We start from the raw sequence: 14,883 nt of genomic DNA, 5'->3' as shown, positions 1-14,883 counted from the left end.
CAGGGTCCAGCCCCTTTGCTGCTGCTGTCCTGCCACCTGCCAGCCCTGCTTGCAAGCCATAGACCTGTCCATATACTTTGCCAGGGAGCCCGTCATGCAAGCGCCTCTACCAGGCCCTTCTCCAGCGCTGTACAGTTCCATACATTGCTGATGTCATCGCGCCTTTCATAGGGTCCTGCTGCAGTCCACTGAGTGCCTCGTGCCAGGCCTGATCCAAGACACCGTGTCCCCGCCATCTTCCTGCACATGAGCTGCTCCTGATGCAGCCTTTCATCCTTGGGATACCCCACCAACCATGAATGCTCCAGATCTGTCCCAGATCCACACATCTAGGTAATCTCTCTTTGGGCACATCCTGCCCTAGGTCTCCCTCCCCCACGCTCTCCTCATTTGGGGGCTTACAGATGGGGAGGTGACCTTTCCAACACCCCCTCTCACCGACACATCTCGGCCCAATGCCAACACGTCGATGAAGATGCTCCAGTAACTCCCTGGTCATAGTCCTCTGGAACTTTTCGGTGTCAAAATCTTTTCCTGGCTTTTCATCCAGTGGCTCCTGCTCCACCAGGTCCGGTTCTGCTTCCGCACACCATCCTGGTACACAGGTCCATCTTTGGTGCCACCTCCTTCAGTCACGTTCCCGCCTCTGAACTCGAGCAATCTAGCCGTCACGATCTTCCAATCGTCCCCCTCATAATGAGTGAACAACCTGGAGTCTTCCAGGCACCATGCTCTGAGGGTCTGTTTCAACCCGTCCTTCCTTTGTCAAGGTCGGTAACAAAAGTACATCTCCAGATAACTTGGACTGCGAACTTTAAACGCACCTGACTAAACCTGAGTCACCCTCCTTCTCGCAAGGGCACAATCCTCCAGTCGTGGAAGTTGATTCCCTAGAGCTTCTGAATCACGGTCGTCCTTCAGCAAGGTCCCTGCCTTCAGGCTCCCACACTTGTGAGCCTTCTACTTGGGCTCTGATACCATGTTAGAAAAGACCCAACAGAGGGTACACGTAGCGGAAGACTTATAGTAATGCCCAGGAGCTCACACTGTGCGGTGTGGGTGTGGAATCACAAACTTCTTTACTTAATGTGCATCACATAGATGTGCAGACTCATCAATAGACAATGAACCAGCCAGATAGAGAAACCACCAAAATATATATTTCCGTCCAAAACTATGGACACAATACAAGAGAGATAGATCCAGAGTCCCACCAATGGTGTGGTCCTCTGATCTAACCACAAGGTCCTTCTCCAATCTGCTGGCTATCTCTAGACTCGAGTCCGCGTGCTCCACCTCGAGCGTTTGTAGACTTTCCGTCCAGTGTGTTCTTCTCCACCTTACTGCCTGTGAATCAGCCTAGGTGGGCAGCCCCTGCCAAGCTTTGTCTGCAGCACACAGGTCCCTGTTCCACTGCTCCAACCTGCTTGTGAATGGCTGCTCCAGAAGGTATGGTGATCACAACACCTTGCTGCCCTAGAAGACAGCCAAGGTCCCAGCCCTTAGGGAACTCAGTCTGCAGCACTCCTTCAACTCTCCTTTACCTCCAAGATGAGGCTAAAGGGAATGCCTTCAGGCTGCTCCTGTCTGCTCCACTTTCTGCTGGATGTTGGATATGAAATGAGGCCTGAGGCCTCTCCTTTTATAGGACTCAAGGCCCCCTTGAACCAACCGACCAGCCAGCCCTAAATGGGCTGACTGGCTGGTCTGTAGCAGCCCTAACCAACCGACCAGTTGGTTGGCTGGTTGGCTGCCTATCCAGCCCTATTTAGGGCCCTTTGCTGGCCCTTTGTTCCATGCAGGGTCAAGCCCCTTTGCTGCTGCTGTCCTGCCACCTGCCAGCCCTGCTTGCAGGCCATAGACCTGTCCATATACTTTGCCAGGGAGCCCGTCATGCAAGCGCCTCTGCCAGGCCCTTCTCCAGCATTGTACAGTTCCATACATTGCTGATGTCATCGCACCTTTCATAGGGTCCTGCTGCAGTCCACTGAGTGCCTCGTGCCAGGCCTGATCCAAGACACCGTGTCCCCGCCATCTTCCTGCACATGAGCTGCTCCTGATGCAGCCTTTCATCCTTGGGATACCCCACCAACCATGAATGCTCCAGATCTGTCCCAGATCCACACATCTAGGTAATCTCTCTTTGGGCACATCCTGCCCTAGGTCTCCCTCCCCCACGCTCTCCTCATTTGGGGGCTTACAGATGGGGAGGTGACCTTTCCAACATACAATGCATGTGCCCCAAATGAGAGCATCTCCAGATCCACAAATAACACCACTGATCTCTCAATCAAGCCCATGAATCTCTCAATCACACCTAATAGAACCTTCTACCACCAAACCTAGTCACACTAACCAACACACAACCCTTTTACCCCTTGGTACACCCCTTAACATCAATTTGTCCTTCATACTCCCCCACAAATTGATGACCTCAGCCCACCAGCAGTAGTACATGGGAAGCATCATGGTTTGTTCACACCTAGTAACAACACTCATGACTCCAACCCATGACCCACTCTAGTTATGGCTCTTGGTTTACAACGGGAAGATTGGACAATGACTATGTATAGAAATATCCATGGGTCTAACAGGGTAAAACCTCAAACATAAGACTAACAATAATTTAAGGGGGACATCCCAAGGCAGAGAACCCTGATTGACCACACACACAAACAACTTATAAAATATATGGGTCATCACCCTTGTCAGGATTAACTTGGGTGGTGAAAGCAGTGAGAGCTTTAAGATCCTCTGGTTCTTCTTCTTCTTCTTCTTTCTCTGCTTCTTGGACACAAGGTTTGTTGAAAATTTCTTCTTTATATAGCACTCTTTCTCAAAATGTTCAGGCTTTCCACAAAAGTTGCACATCATCTTGATAAACTATCGCCAAGATTTTATATTAATATATGAGTGTAGCTTCGATAAAAACATCCATGCCATCGTAGTGGCACATCCTCTTCTTCCTTTATGAGCATCATTATAGCTTTTTACTTTACACTAGCGAGTTTTCATACAATTTTTCAAACCTTAGCTCGTGTATGAAATTAAAAGACTTATGACAAATTGAATGAAATTCATGCTCTTCTTCCTTGATGAGAATCATTATAGCTTTTCACTTTACACTAGCGAGTTTTCATCCCGTTTTCATCCAATTTGTTAGATCTCAGTTTTTGTATGACATATAAAAGATATTTGACAAATTTAATGAAATTTAATAATGAGGTATGTTTATGCATGTTGTGGGATCAATGTCCCATCTTGTATTTTGATTATAGTAAGATGAAGGATGAATCAATGAAACATGTTTAAGATTGAACGAGATTAATTAGTTTATATTGTACATGTTGTTGATGTCACATAGACTTCGTCTCACTGAGCTAACATTGATTAGTGCACATAATATCTAAAGTAAACCTTGTACCATGAAAAATATCCATGCTAGTTGTGCATACTTAACTCTTAGAAAAGCTATTTGTAAGTTGCAAGGTTAACTCTAGTGATTATGTGTACTAGATGGTCAATATGGTATTGCACAACCCAATGGAGCAAACCCAATGAAGCAAGCATGAAAACATTAGTTTTGTTAAGAAGCTAAACTTTTATATTGGCTTCAAAATATTATATGCTTTAATAAAACTAAATGTTTGAAACATTCGCCAGGATTTGAAACTTTTATGCAAAAACATTTAAAGTTTTGCCAGGATTTACATTTTTTCCTTCAAAATTCAAAAGAAAATATCTAAAAAAGTACTTCATTCTACCAATATTGTGAAACTAAAAAATGGGATTTAAAATTTTTGCCAAGATTTCATATTAATACATAAGCATAACTTTGATAAAACATCCCTATTGAGATTGCATTAGAATGGCGATAGATGCTCTATTGGCACTATACTTTATAGCTTGCCAAATTGTTTGTTTTGGCCTCAATAGTTTAAGAAACAAAGTGTGAAATTTTAAATATAAGCCTATTTTCAATGTGACCTCATGTCAAACAAAATGCATAAAAAATGAAATGTCATGATCCATTGAAGAAAGTAATTCTTACCCTATAATTCTTACTTAATAAATTATAATGAATTTCATGCTAATGAAACTCATATGAAATTCATGTCCTAACCTTTCTATTATCCATGGGACAAAATCAAATATACTTAGATTGGTTATTCTAATATAGGTACCATGTGATAGCGAAAGAGTTGATTTCTAAACTCATGCCCTAACTGGTTCTAAAATCATTTCATGTATGTAACTTATAATTTTTCATCCCGTGTGAGGAAATATAATAGGCATAATAACGAATACTCAACCATTCTACTCAAAAGTCCAGTAACAACCAAATCACCATAGCCTCTCCATCACAACACCTTTCTTACCCCACCCAATGTAAAGATTAGATAGAGCAGTAATGCCAAATGGAATCCTCAAACCTAAGACTTCATCTTCCTCTTAATGGTAAGAAAAGATTATCCATGATGAATAGATGCCCCTTCTGCTACAAAGAGCAGAAAGAGTACAAACACCACAGTGTTTCCATCATGATGCTTTCTTACCCAACCAATCCGAGGATTGATAAGATCATTGACACCACAATGGAAGCCTCGAATTGAGAATGTACAACCACTCAAATTCTTATTATTTTAATTATACTATTGAAAACTATGAAAAATCTTATCATATCATGAATCTAGATCTAGGTGCAGCAGATAATTCATGATATGCCTATTATAACTTCTAGGTTTTTTGTGATCTAAGTTTGGGTACATGAATTGTCTTAAAAGAACGTTCACCAACCACAAAACATTCAAGAATATCATATCTTTTATGACTTTACATGAATTGCATATTTGATGCAATGATGGCATTCATGAAAGATTGTATTGTAATTATATGATTTCTTGTTGATCATAAGCAAGTATATATGTTTATGCTTTAAAGTTCTGCATAAGCCTTAATCTTGAAAACTATGCAAACCCTATACTTCTAGATTTTTGTGTAATCTCAGTTTGGGTGTATAAATATTTCAAAATAAAAGGTCTACCTATCATAAAACATTCAGGCACCCACTATCTTGCACAACTTTACATGAATCACATACTTGGTTCAACAATTTGATTCATGAAAGTTCATATGTATTGACTCACAAGACTTACAACTTTTTCTTCAATTTTCAAGAGAAAATATATAGAATTGTAATACGTTCTATTGATACTATGAAACTTAAAAAACCAGCTTGATAAACTTTCACCAGAATTCTATATTAATATATAAGTACATCTTTGATAAAAACATCCCTAGAGGTGAACGGCCTCGAGGGCTACTATGATGCTTTCCAACTTGAAAAATCATGCATTTTGTCCATTGGCAGCCCACTCAATGGGATTTCTTTATGGGCTATAATGATGGTAAAGCTAAGGGTTTCCCTTCTATTTCGAGAATGTTTTTGGATTGGAATGAAATAATCTCTCATCTTAAATGACATGCTCATGATTTTCTTGATGGTGATTCCTTGTCTGCTGAAAGTTTGCATTGGTTGAAGGTTTTGTCTCATCCATGTGCCTTGCTGTAGGAGCCCACATGCTCATATTTTATTAGTTTCAAAGGGACCCAATTTGTGGGAGGTTTTCTCCATGTTGATGGTACTTTTCTTTTTTTTTCATTTAGTGGCCAAGAAGTCTATTCTAGTACATCATTATCAAACTTTGTGAAAAAATATATATCTTAGATGCTTCAATCTTCTCTTCCTATCCAAATCTTGAAATCATGTACCGCCTTTACGACTTGGCCCTTTACTGCTAGGGTTCAACCAATCATCCCTTACTATTGGCTAGCATCATGTTTGCTAGGCTATATAAAGTTTTGATGCCTCCACCTCGGATTTCAAATCGAGCAATTCAACTTTGGTCCATGAATTGTAATAGAAAGTGGTAGCGAAAAAGACTATGACAGCTTTGGAGCTACTAACTTTCTCTTCGGTAATGGGTTTTTGGTTGTGGGTGATGCTGGGAGTTATTCCATTTGGCCAACTCTTGGCACATAGACACGTTTGTCCTATTGTTTGTTGTAGATGTATGGCTCCAAGGAAATATTTGCCTCACCTCTTATGGCATTGTCCAGAGATTCATGACTTTCTTCTTGTTTTGCAATAATGTCTCCGAGCTAGATATTTCCTATTGCTTGCTTTGGCAAGCGTTTTTGGTTATTTGGAATCCACCCACAAAGGAAAGAGTTTGATATTATTTTCACTTGGGTTCATTATTGGGCACTCTGAACTCTATTGAAAGACAAAAATCATATATTCTTTAATGATCCCATTTTCTCAAAGGTCCATTTCTTATAGATTCACAATGGCAATCTTTCTATGATTGCTTCCTAGGGACTTATCATTGCAATATAAAGCTACATCGATTCCACCAAGAAAATGTGCATGTGCATGTGTATGTGTATATGTATGTGTATGTGTACGCACATGTATGTGTACATGTGTGTGTGTGCGCATGCATGCGCACACGCATGTGCATGTGTGTGTGCATGTGCGTGCATGTGTGTGTGCACACACACATGCACGTGTGTGTGTGTGCATGTGTGCACGTGCATGTGTTTGTGTGTGTATTCGTCCTATCAAACAATCTATCCTACTACATGACTAGACCAGTTTCCAATGTCCAAGTAAACCAATTGCAAACATCCGCTATTGCCCTATTAAAACACCTAGTGAGAGTAGTCCATTAGTAATCAACCTCTTAATAATGTTGTAGAGTATGCTTCGAAGTTGCCAACAACATATTTTTATGCCTTAGACTTTTCAATGCAAACCTGATGGAGAGGTATGCCAACTCACCTAGCACCATCACAACCAAATGAAAGATAGAACAATTCATTTAACCTGTGGAAGCCAGGATTCAATGCTGGCGCATAGTTGGTATTCATGTCACTCGATCTAGATTAGCATAATCAAATCTTGGCATTTTACTATTCAACAGTAATTTGAGGTGGGCAATTAAATATATGAAGAAATGCATAAAAAATGTTAGTGAACTCCAAATAATAAGTGGGAATCTCAAGTAAACCATAAATTTGGGTGTTCCAACCAAGTCCAAGGGAATTCCCAAGGTCAAAAAATCCAAATACAACCTCAATATACTTAACATACATTGGCCCAAATACTTATACCTCAAAAATAAAGGAAATAATCGAGACAAGGGATAGAAAATTTATTTTACATTGGTCAAAGTAATAGTCCAAGAAGCAACCTTAAACCATAAAGGAGATTGCCCCAGGAAGCAACCTCGAACCATAATTTAGGAGATTGCCCAGGAACATGCCAAGTGTAGCACAGTGTAAAAAATTCCCAAGTGTAAAATTTCTCAAGGGGGATCTTCCTCCATTTTCCTGCTTGAGTAATCCTAAAAAGGTATAGTTCCCTTCACCAATAGACAAGTTGGACGAGTCAATGATGAGCATAAAAAGTAAATGTACTAGTCATTTCCATCTCGGATGTAGCAAAAAATTACAAGGATGCTATGAAGCAATTCCACCAAGAAATAAAGTAGACTCAAGCCCAATATTTTATATACCTATACATAAGCTTGTGGCCCATCAATAATTAATCTAAAGTAATACAAGTGGTCTACTTTTTTTCTACTTGATCAAGTCTGAGATAGACCAATCATTATATTAATCAGTTCTACCCCACAGTGTCCTAAAGGATTTCTTCAAAAATGTCCTAAAGGATCTCTTCAGAAATGACCATGATTATTTTAAAAATGAAAAAGTCTAGTTATACTAGGGAAAGAGCTTTAAAGTAATTATTTTTACGACATAGTATCTCTCAAGCTATATCATTAATAACCAAATTGTAATCATGCATAAGCTAAACGCTTATGTCCTCATGAATCTTTTATCTTCCATAAGCCCAAAAATTCAACCAATTAAAAAGAAGATAAGACCTCCCAAGAGGCTCATGAAACTTGCATGGCAGAAAACTAAGTGGTAATAAGTCCTTAGGGAAAGGACATATAATCATGACGTAATATTACTTTCCATTCATGTTAACACCTCATGAAAAAATTAGTGCCACAAAAAAGAATCCTAGGTGCTCAATTTTTGCATTATGGGTCTCTTTTTCTAGTCCTATATATCCGTCTCTTATGAACTTAGGGAATGAAAAAAATCCCACTCTCTAAACCAATGAAGCTAATCAAGGCCCCATGAGGTTAACCTTATAAACCTATAGAATGAAGTAGCAATTGCTATGTAAGTAGAAGTAGCTAAGCGGGAGTTTAGATGAGACGGCAAGAAGTTGTCGGTAAATAGGGGGGCTATGAGAGAAAAAAATCCATTAGAATGAGGAGGGGGAAAAGGAGGGAGGGTATTTGGGGTGGGGAGGATATGACACATGGAGCCTCCCTCTACAAAGTCCCACCATCTCTATATCCTCACCTTGCTCTCGCTCTGTTGCCACCTCTCTCTTTCTCTCTCTCTCTCTCTCTCTCTCTCCAAAAGAAAGAGGCGGCAAACTGTAATCAATTTTTTCACGTATTCTAGCCGAATTTTTCAATGTCTCTTTATGTAATCGAATCAATGATTTCGACACAATTGAAGCGCAAAATTACAAACCTGATGCAAGAAATTCTGTGCAAATCTGATGCTGGAATGTAAAGATATAGAATTTTTTAATTTAGTAGACCCATTAGGTAGACAATAAGGAGCATCGACAGAGTTTTGAAGCTATCACGACGCTGCTCCATACGGCCAACAATGCTTCCCATAGAGCAACGTGCACATAAGGTTCTCAAAGTGGGTTGCAACTTAGCTTGAATTCGACAACGATTGGTTTGAACTTCGACGATTGAGAGCTCAAGTTACAGTAATCATTTCTCTCAAAACCTTCCAGAGTCTCTCAGAGTCGTGTGCCGATTGTTGTAGTCATATGTGATACTTAAGAGATTAGCTTTTATCGCGTAGCTTTCTTGGTGTAGAAATATAAAACAGAGTGAACGTGTAGATATGCGGATCGTGAACAGAGTTGATCGGTAGAACTTTGTTAAGCCATAACACCCTTTTGACACTTTTGACATTTTTGGGCCACGCATACTAGTTGGTGGAGTGTCGTAGACAGAGAAAAATGCCAAGCCCGTGAAGATGACCAGACAATCACGGTAGAATTTGATGCGACTCTGTTCACTATAGGTCATCTGCAAGAAGAATGTTTTCTTTCTCTGGAAGGGACACCCAAAAGAGTATGTTACAATGGGCAATCCTTTTTAGCTTGAATACGACGTCTTTTCTAGTGCTTGTTTTGAATGCCAAAATTTAGCTTTACATAAGATGCCTCTGTAAGCCTCAGTGCAAAAAAAGGATGTCGCTTGGACTTCTAGGCATGAAAATAAATTCAATAAACTAGCTATTGTTGTCCCAGTCAAAGGAAAGGCCAAGGTCACTCCTACTAGTAATGGTACTATCCCAATGCCTTCAACAGTTCAAGAAAAAGCTAAGGACAATTTTCCAATGAAGGTTGGCAAACTTATGGAAAAATAGTCCTCAACTAGGAGGGGCCTTCTACCTCATACTTGGACTAGTGCATCCTCTAATGGACATACCCGTACTAAGAACTCTAGCATTGGCATTACTTGGGCTGTAGTAGTGACTATGATTCATACTCTTTTCTTGGATGATGAAGTTTCCCTTTTACTACCTAGTCAATAAGATATGGTGTCACACTAGGATTGTGTCTTGGATCCTAAGGTTGACATGCAGCCTTAAATTACCTCTTTGTGTGATAGAGCCTTAAATTACCTCTTTGTGTAATAGAGCATGTATATATTTGTAGATATGTTAGCACAAATAAATTGTTTGACTTGAAGAGTATAGGGGTTAAGTGACCTACAAAAATGGAAAGTTGAATGGCTATATGAAAATAGATTGCAGCCTAATATAGTAGCCTTATAGGAGCATAATCAGCATGATTATGTAGGATGGATAGGAATTTTGTAGGCGAGTGATGAATCATTTTTTGGTGTGGTAGTTCTTGTGAACATGCCCTTCACAAGGATTTCATATTCATGTAATCAGGCATCTTTTTGTGCGATCTACATTTGTGAACACCCTTTTCATGAATTCACACTAGTAACAATGACAAATCTTGCCAGTTTGTAGAAAAACCAAGAAGCCAGCTATTTACTGCTAGTATTTTGACATCTACCAATAGTACTAGTGCATTATACATATGGTACAAGATTACTTACCATCGATAAATAGTACAATACCAATGGTAAAAGTAATACTACCTTTGGTGAAATTAGGCATGAATTCTCAACTGGTAGTACTTTTGCAGTTAATGGCTATGTTGACAATGCTTTGAAATGTGAAATGCTATGTGCTTATGTTGATATTAAATTTATCCTTTTGCTTAAATGTATGCATGGAAATTATCTTGCTTGCATCCTCTAACATCTTCACACAGCATCCACCTTCTACCTTCACATAGTACTACCTGCTAGTATTTAAATGCATATTAGAAGAGGAGCCACATCAACATGGTGAGAGAAGTAGACAAAAAAGGAAGAGACCATTGACACAAGAGGAGATTGAAGAAGAGGAGTAGCATGCCTGTGATATTTAGGAACGTTTTGTGCACATACAAAGGATTGCCATTTCTATTGTTTAATGCATGCCTAACATCATCCAGCATAACTCATAGGGGCCAAATCCTAGGGGCTCCCAATGGAAGGACATCAAAATCTTGGTGTCCAAGGAGGAAGTATTCTTCATCTAGCCAACACAAGAAGAGGGGGAGCAATTAAAAGATGAGGGAAGCCAAAGAAGATAGAGGCACTCAACATTGGGTCATTAGGATGTTGAGCAACATGGCTGATAGAAGTTCAATGATTGCAGGCATCCAAAATCTATGCTTGAGCATGTGACATTTACATTGATGTATATGGCAAGGAGCCTCACCATGGGGATGCCCTATTATATGGAAAGCAGCCTCACCATTTCTTCCTTTAGTAACAGATGTGTGATGCCTCAAACAGATGTTGACATTACACAAGAGATGCTCTCAAATGCATTGGTGGGAGCACAAGATACTATGGAAGAGCAGTTCCAAAGACTTTGTGATAAAAACAAATCTTGTTTTTAGGAGGACTAGTGATTGAAAAGCACAATGATAGATGAAGTGGCCTGTGACATTGTGACGGCTCTCCATGCATAATTGGCAAGCTTAATAGAATTGAACCCATGTCTACAACAAGAGTGCATTGGAGCATAGAGCCACAATTATAAGTGTTGTAGTCTTATGATACTAAGACAACTATCTATCGGCATCTTATGAACCAACCGTGCCCATTGGAGCCCCTTCCTGAAGTCAACAAAGATGCATTACTATGTTAAGTTTATCAGGTAATTTTTGATGCATCTACCTAGTTCTCTATTACATCTTGCATCCATAGGTAGGTTGTGAGTACTTGGCACTTTAAAACACTATTTTGAAGTTACATATATAATGGTGCATCAAGAAAACCATTTGATTGAATCAAACCCATCAAAGCAACCCATTAAACGAGCATGCAAACAATCATTAACACATACATGCTAACATTTAACCAATTGCTAACAAATAAGTTATCAAATAATCAATTCAATTACAAAAGAGTTTGATTGATTATCATGCAATGTCTTCTCTAAGGATGGATATTTGAGTTTATCTTATTTATGCCCTACAATCATCGCATTGTAGAGCATTAATATGGTAGGCTATGCTATAGTATCCTTGGAGGCAAGATGCATTTCTTTGTGGTGATTCCAACAATACTCCATAGCTGGGATATAATATGTGTGATCATACATACATGATAGCCTCCAAGCAAGTACAGTGGACTCAACAACTTCTCTAGTTGAGTCTTACTAACATTTGGAAAGAGACACGTGCTTGGTTTCCCTCCTATACATTTTTAGCATAATGAATGGCCAGCTTATTGAGACCATCTACACTGCTAGTATATGCCTAATACATACTAATATGATGCATTAAATTTTTCTATGTGGTCTAATTATGCATTCCTACATTCAAATCATGCTCCACTTTGGTTGAAGTTGTCTCTTTATGAAGTGTAAAAGGATAGGATTTTGTATAAAAGGTTTCTTATTATAAATGACAATTACTTATAGCATGAGGCACACAAACACATGGTGCATGATGTCATTTCTCCTCTTTGGGAACATTATCACATTGTTGTTGATTATGCATGGAACCCCTTTGTTTCCTATATGCAGTATGTAGTTAATGAGTATGGAAAGAACTACATGCATACTCTGAGGGAAGATGTTGCTGAGGCTAAAAGAACCTATCAAGACTTGATATGATTAGTCACTTATAAGATTTACCTCATGCTAAGGAGGATTGAATATTCTACATGTTTATATGCACATCCTAGCACATAAGAAGAAAATGCTACTTTAGTCTATGCAGGGTGATCAACCATGGGTATACATGATGTGACACTTCCTTTTGAGTCCTTCTACCATTACATTTGGTCATTAATAGCCTACTCATTGGGATTTTTTCCTAGGACACATTAATGGTAGGGTTCAAGGATGTTCTGTTGGGATAAGTATGATCAAGGCCTTGCTCTATGGTGCATGTGTGCATCTAGGGGAGTCACATCTGTGTTTGTGTGTGTTGTAAAGGCACATCAAGTGCTATGATGTGTCTAGTATGTGACCTAAGTGATGATGTAAGCCAAAGGCCCCCACATTGCAAACTCCCCCTTCATCAATATATTTTCTTATGGTGAGTTTTCTTGGGGCTCTTCGATTTGGCGAGCTCTTTGCATGCCACATATTACTTCTCTTGTTGTCAATGTCTTTCCAGATGGGAGTCTATGTCTCATCTATTTTGGCATTTCTCTAAGACTCTTTAACTTTTTATTTCTTGTAGAAAAACTTCTTTAGGCACATTTTCCTATTTCTTGCTTTGGCAAGCTATTCTTGAAATTTTGGAATTCACCTGCCTTGAAGGGGTATGATATTTTCTTTACTTGGGTTCACTAATTATGAACTATATACAGAAGTAATAAAAGCATAGGGTCATTGGTGATCCACATCTTGCCAAGTATCAATTCTTTCAAGCATCCTTACAAAAAATCCTTCCTTGATTCTTTGCATACTCAAGACCTTGATTATCCTACTTTCTTGTCATATAATGAATCTTTTGATGTTGTGGATGCATGTCACCTCCTTAGGGAATGATTTTTGTAATTTAAAAAAAAATTATACATTTCACAAAAAAGGGGTATGTGCGTACACACACATGCATGCATACATGGGTACGTGCATGCATGCATGCATGTGTGTGCACGTACATGTGCATGTGTGTGTGTGTGTGTGTGCACACACGTGTGCATGTGTGTGTGCATGTGTGTGTCCATGTTCGTGTGCATGTGCATGAGTGCATGCGTGTATGTGTGTGTGTGTGTGTGCATGAGTGCGTGTGTGCATGTGTGTGTGTGTGTGTGTGTGTGTGTGTGTGTGTGTGTGTGTGTGTGTGTGTGTGTGTGTGTGTGTGTGTGTGTGTGTGTGTGTGTGTGTGTGTGTGTGTGTGTGTCTGTGCACGTGCACATGTGCATGTGTATGTGCATACAAAGAGAAAGAAACTATGCGCATTCAATCAAAAACAAAATAGGAAAGAGTGCCTTTTCAAAAAGTGGGCATTAAACATTGCCCATTGGAAATACAAGAATCATATGAAGGGATGAGGGGAATATTATAGAAGCATTATGGGTAGAGATCCAATGCATAAATGAAGCTATCACAATAGTAGAAAACCAAAAGGTGCAATATGAATTTAACATATAAAAGTCAAGATAGCTTGTGACATATTTTGCCAAAGCATCCCTAGATTTATTTACCACCCATGCACTACATTAACCTCAGTGAACTACTACAAGAAACAGTGAGAAGCTAGTATTGTGTAGCATGTAGCAAGCCACATTATTCTTTGAGATGTAATATGGAACGATGGACAAGATCTTGTTGTGAAAGCACTACATCTAATCTTCAAGTGAATCTTGTGAAAATACTACCATCTACTATTCAAGAAAATCTTCAAGTGATTCTATGTGCACTCCACAACAATGTAGGATGAAGTCAACATGTAGTTGAAGTCCTTTTTTAATCTTGTAATGGGATTTTTTAGGGCATGATATTCTATCATGGGCAAATGGGCAGATAACATCCAATCTTTCCCAAAAGTGCCACAATAGCTAGAAATCCTTACTATATCCTAGCAACACTTGTGTGCAAGGAAGGTTAAAATGAAATTATTCATAATCTTTGAGATTGTGAACTTCTACAAGCCAAAGTTCTTTCTAAGCTACATCATCTAGTGCCACTAGGAAACCATAGGAACACAATGCAAACTTACTTTGCAAGAATGATGCAAACTAAAATGGCCAATGGTGAAACAAGAATGGGGCTTTTAGTCACCCAACAACGTTCAAAGGCATGTGAACAAGGATAATGGAAGATGGAAAAGCTCCTTGATTCTAGGATCCTTTAGCGACCCAACAAAGTGCAAAGACATCTTAATTAAAACAATGGAAGATGGGAAAACTCCTCGTTGAGCCTAGGGTCATCACCTTGCACATATTGGTTTCACCAATCAAAAATCCTATGCTTCATGTAGAAATTGCCCATGTTTCTTCATACTCTTCAACATCTAGATTTATTATCATATAAAAGTAATTTTTCTCTTTTCATAGTGGCTAATAGATCCAATGGCATTTCATTTAAGTTTGATAGTAGTCGTCCAAAGAATACTCACTTTTGCCAACAAATTAAATACATAAAATACACTATTAAGAATGAGATGGAACCAAA

At 39.2% G+C, this 14,883-nt stretch overlaps 1 pseudogene; it reads left to right on the top strand.

Moving 5' to 3' along the window:
* LOC147883226 (uncharacterized) overlaps nucleotides 1-12,369 on the top strand; it is a 47,497-nt pseudogene extending 35,128 nt beyond the window's left edge.
* Nucleotides 12,370-14,883: the final 2,514 nt, after the last annotated feature.

Source organism: Dipteris shenzhenensis, chromosome 28 (genome assembly GCF_047967505.1).
Source record: "Dipteris shenzhenensis isolate YYH24624 ecotype China chromosome 28, Dip_SZ_1.0, whole genome shotgun sequence".
In the NCBI taxonomy this organism is placed as follows: Eukaryota; Viridiplantae; Streptophyta; class Polypodiopsida; order Gleicheniales; family Dipteridaceae; genus Dipteris; species Dipteris shenzhenensis.
The sequence above is the reverse complement of the archived record's forward strand: the minus strand, read 5'-3'. Positions and strand labels throughout refer to the sequence as shown.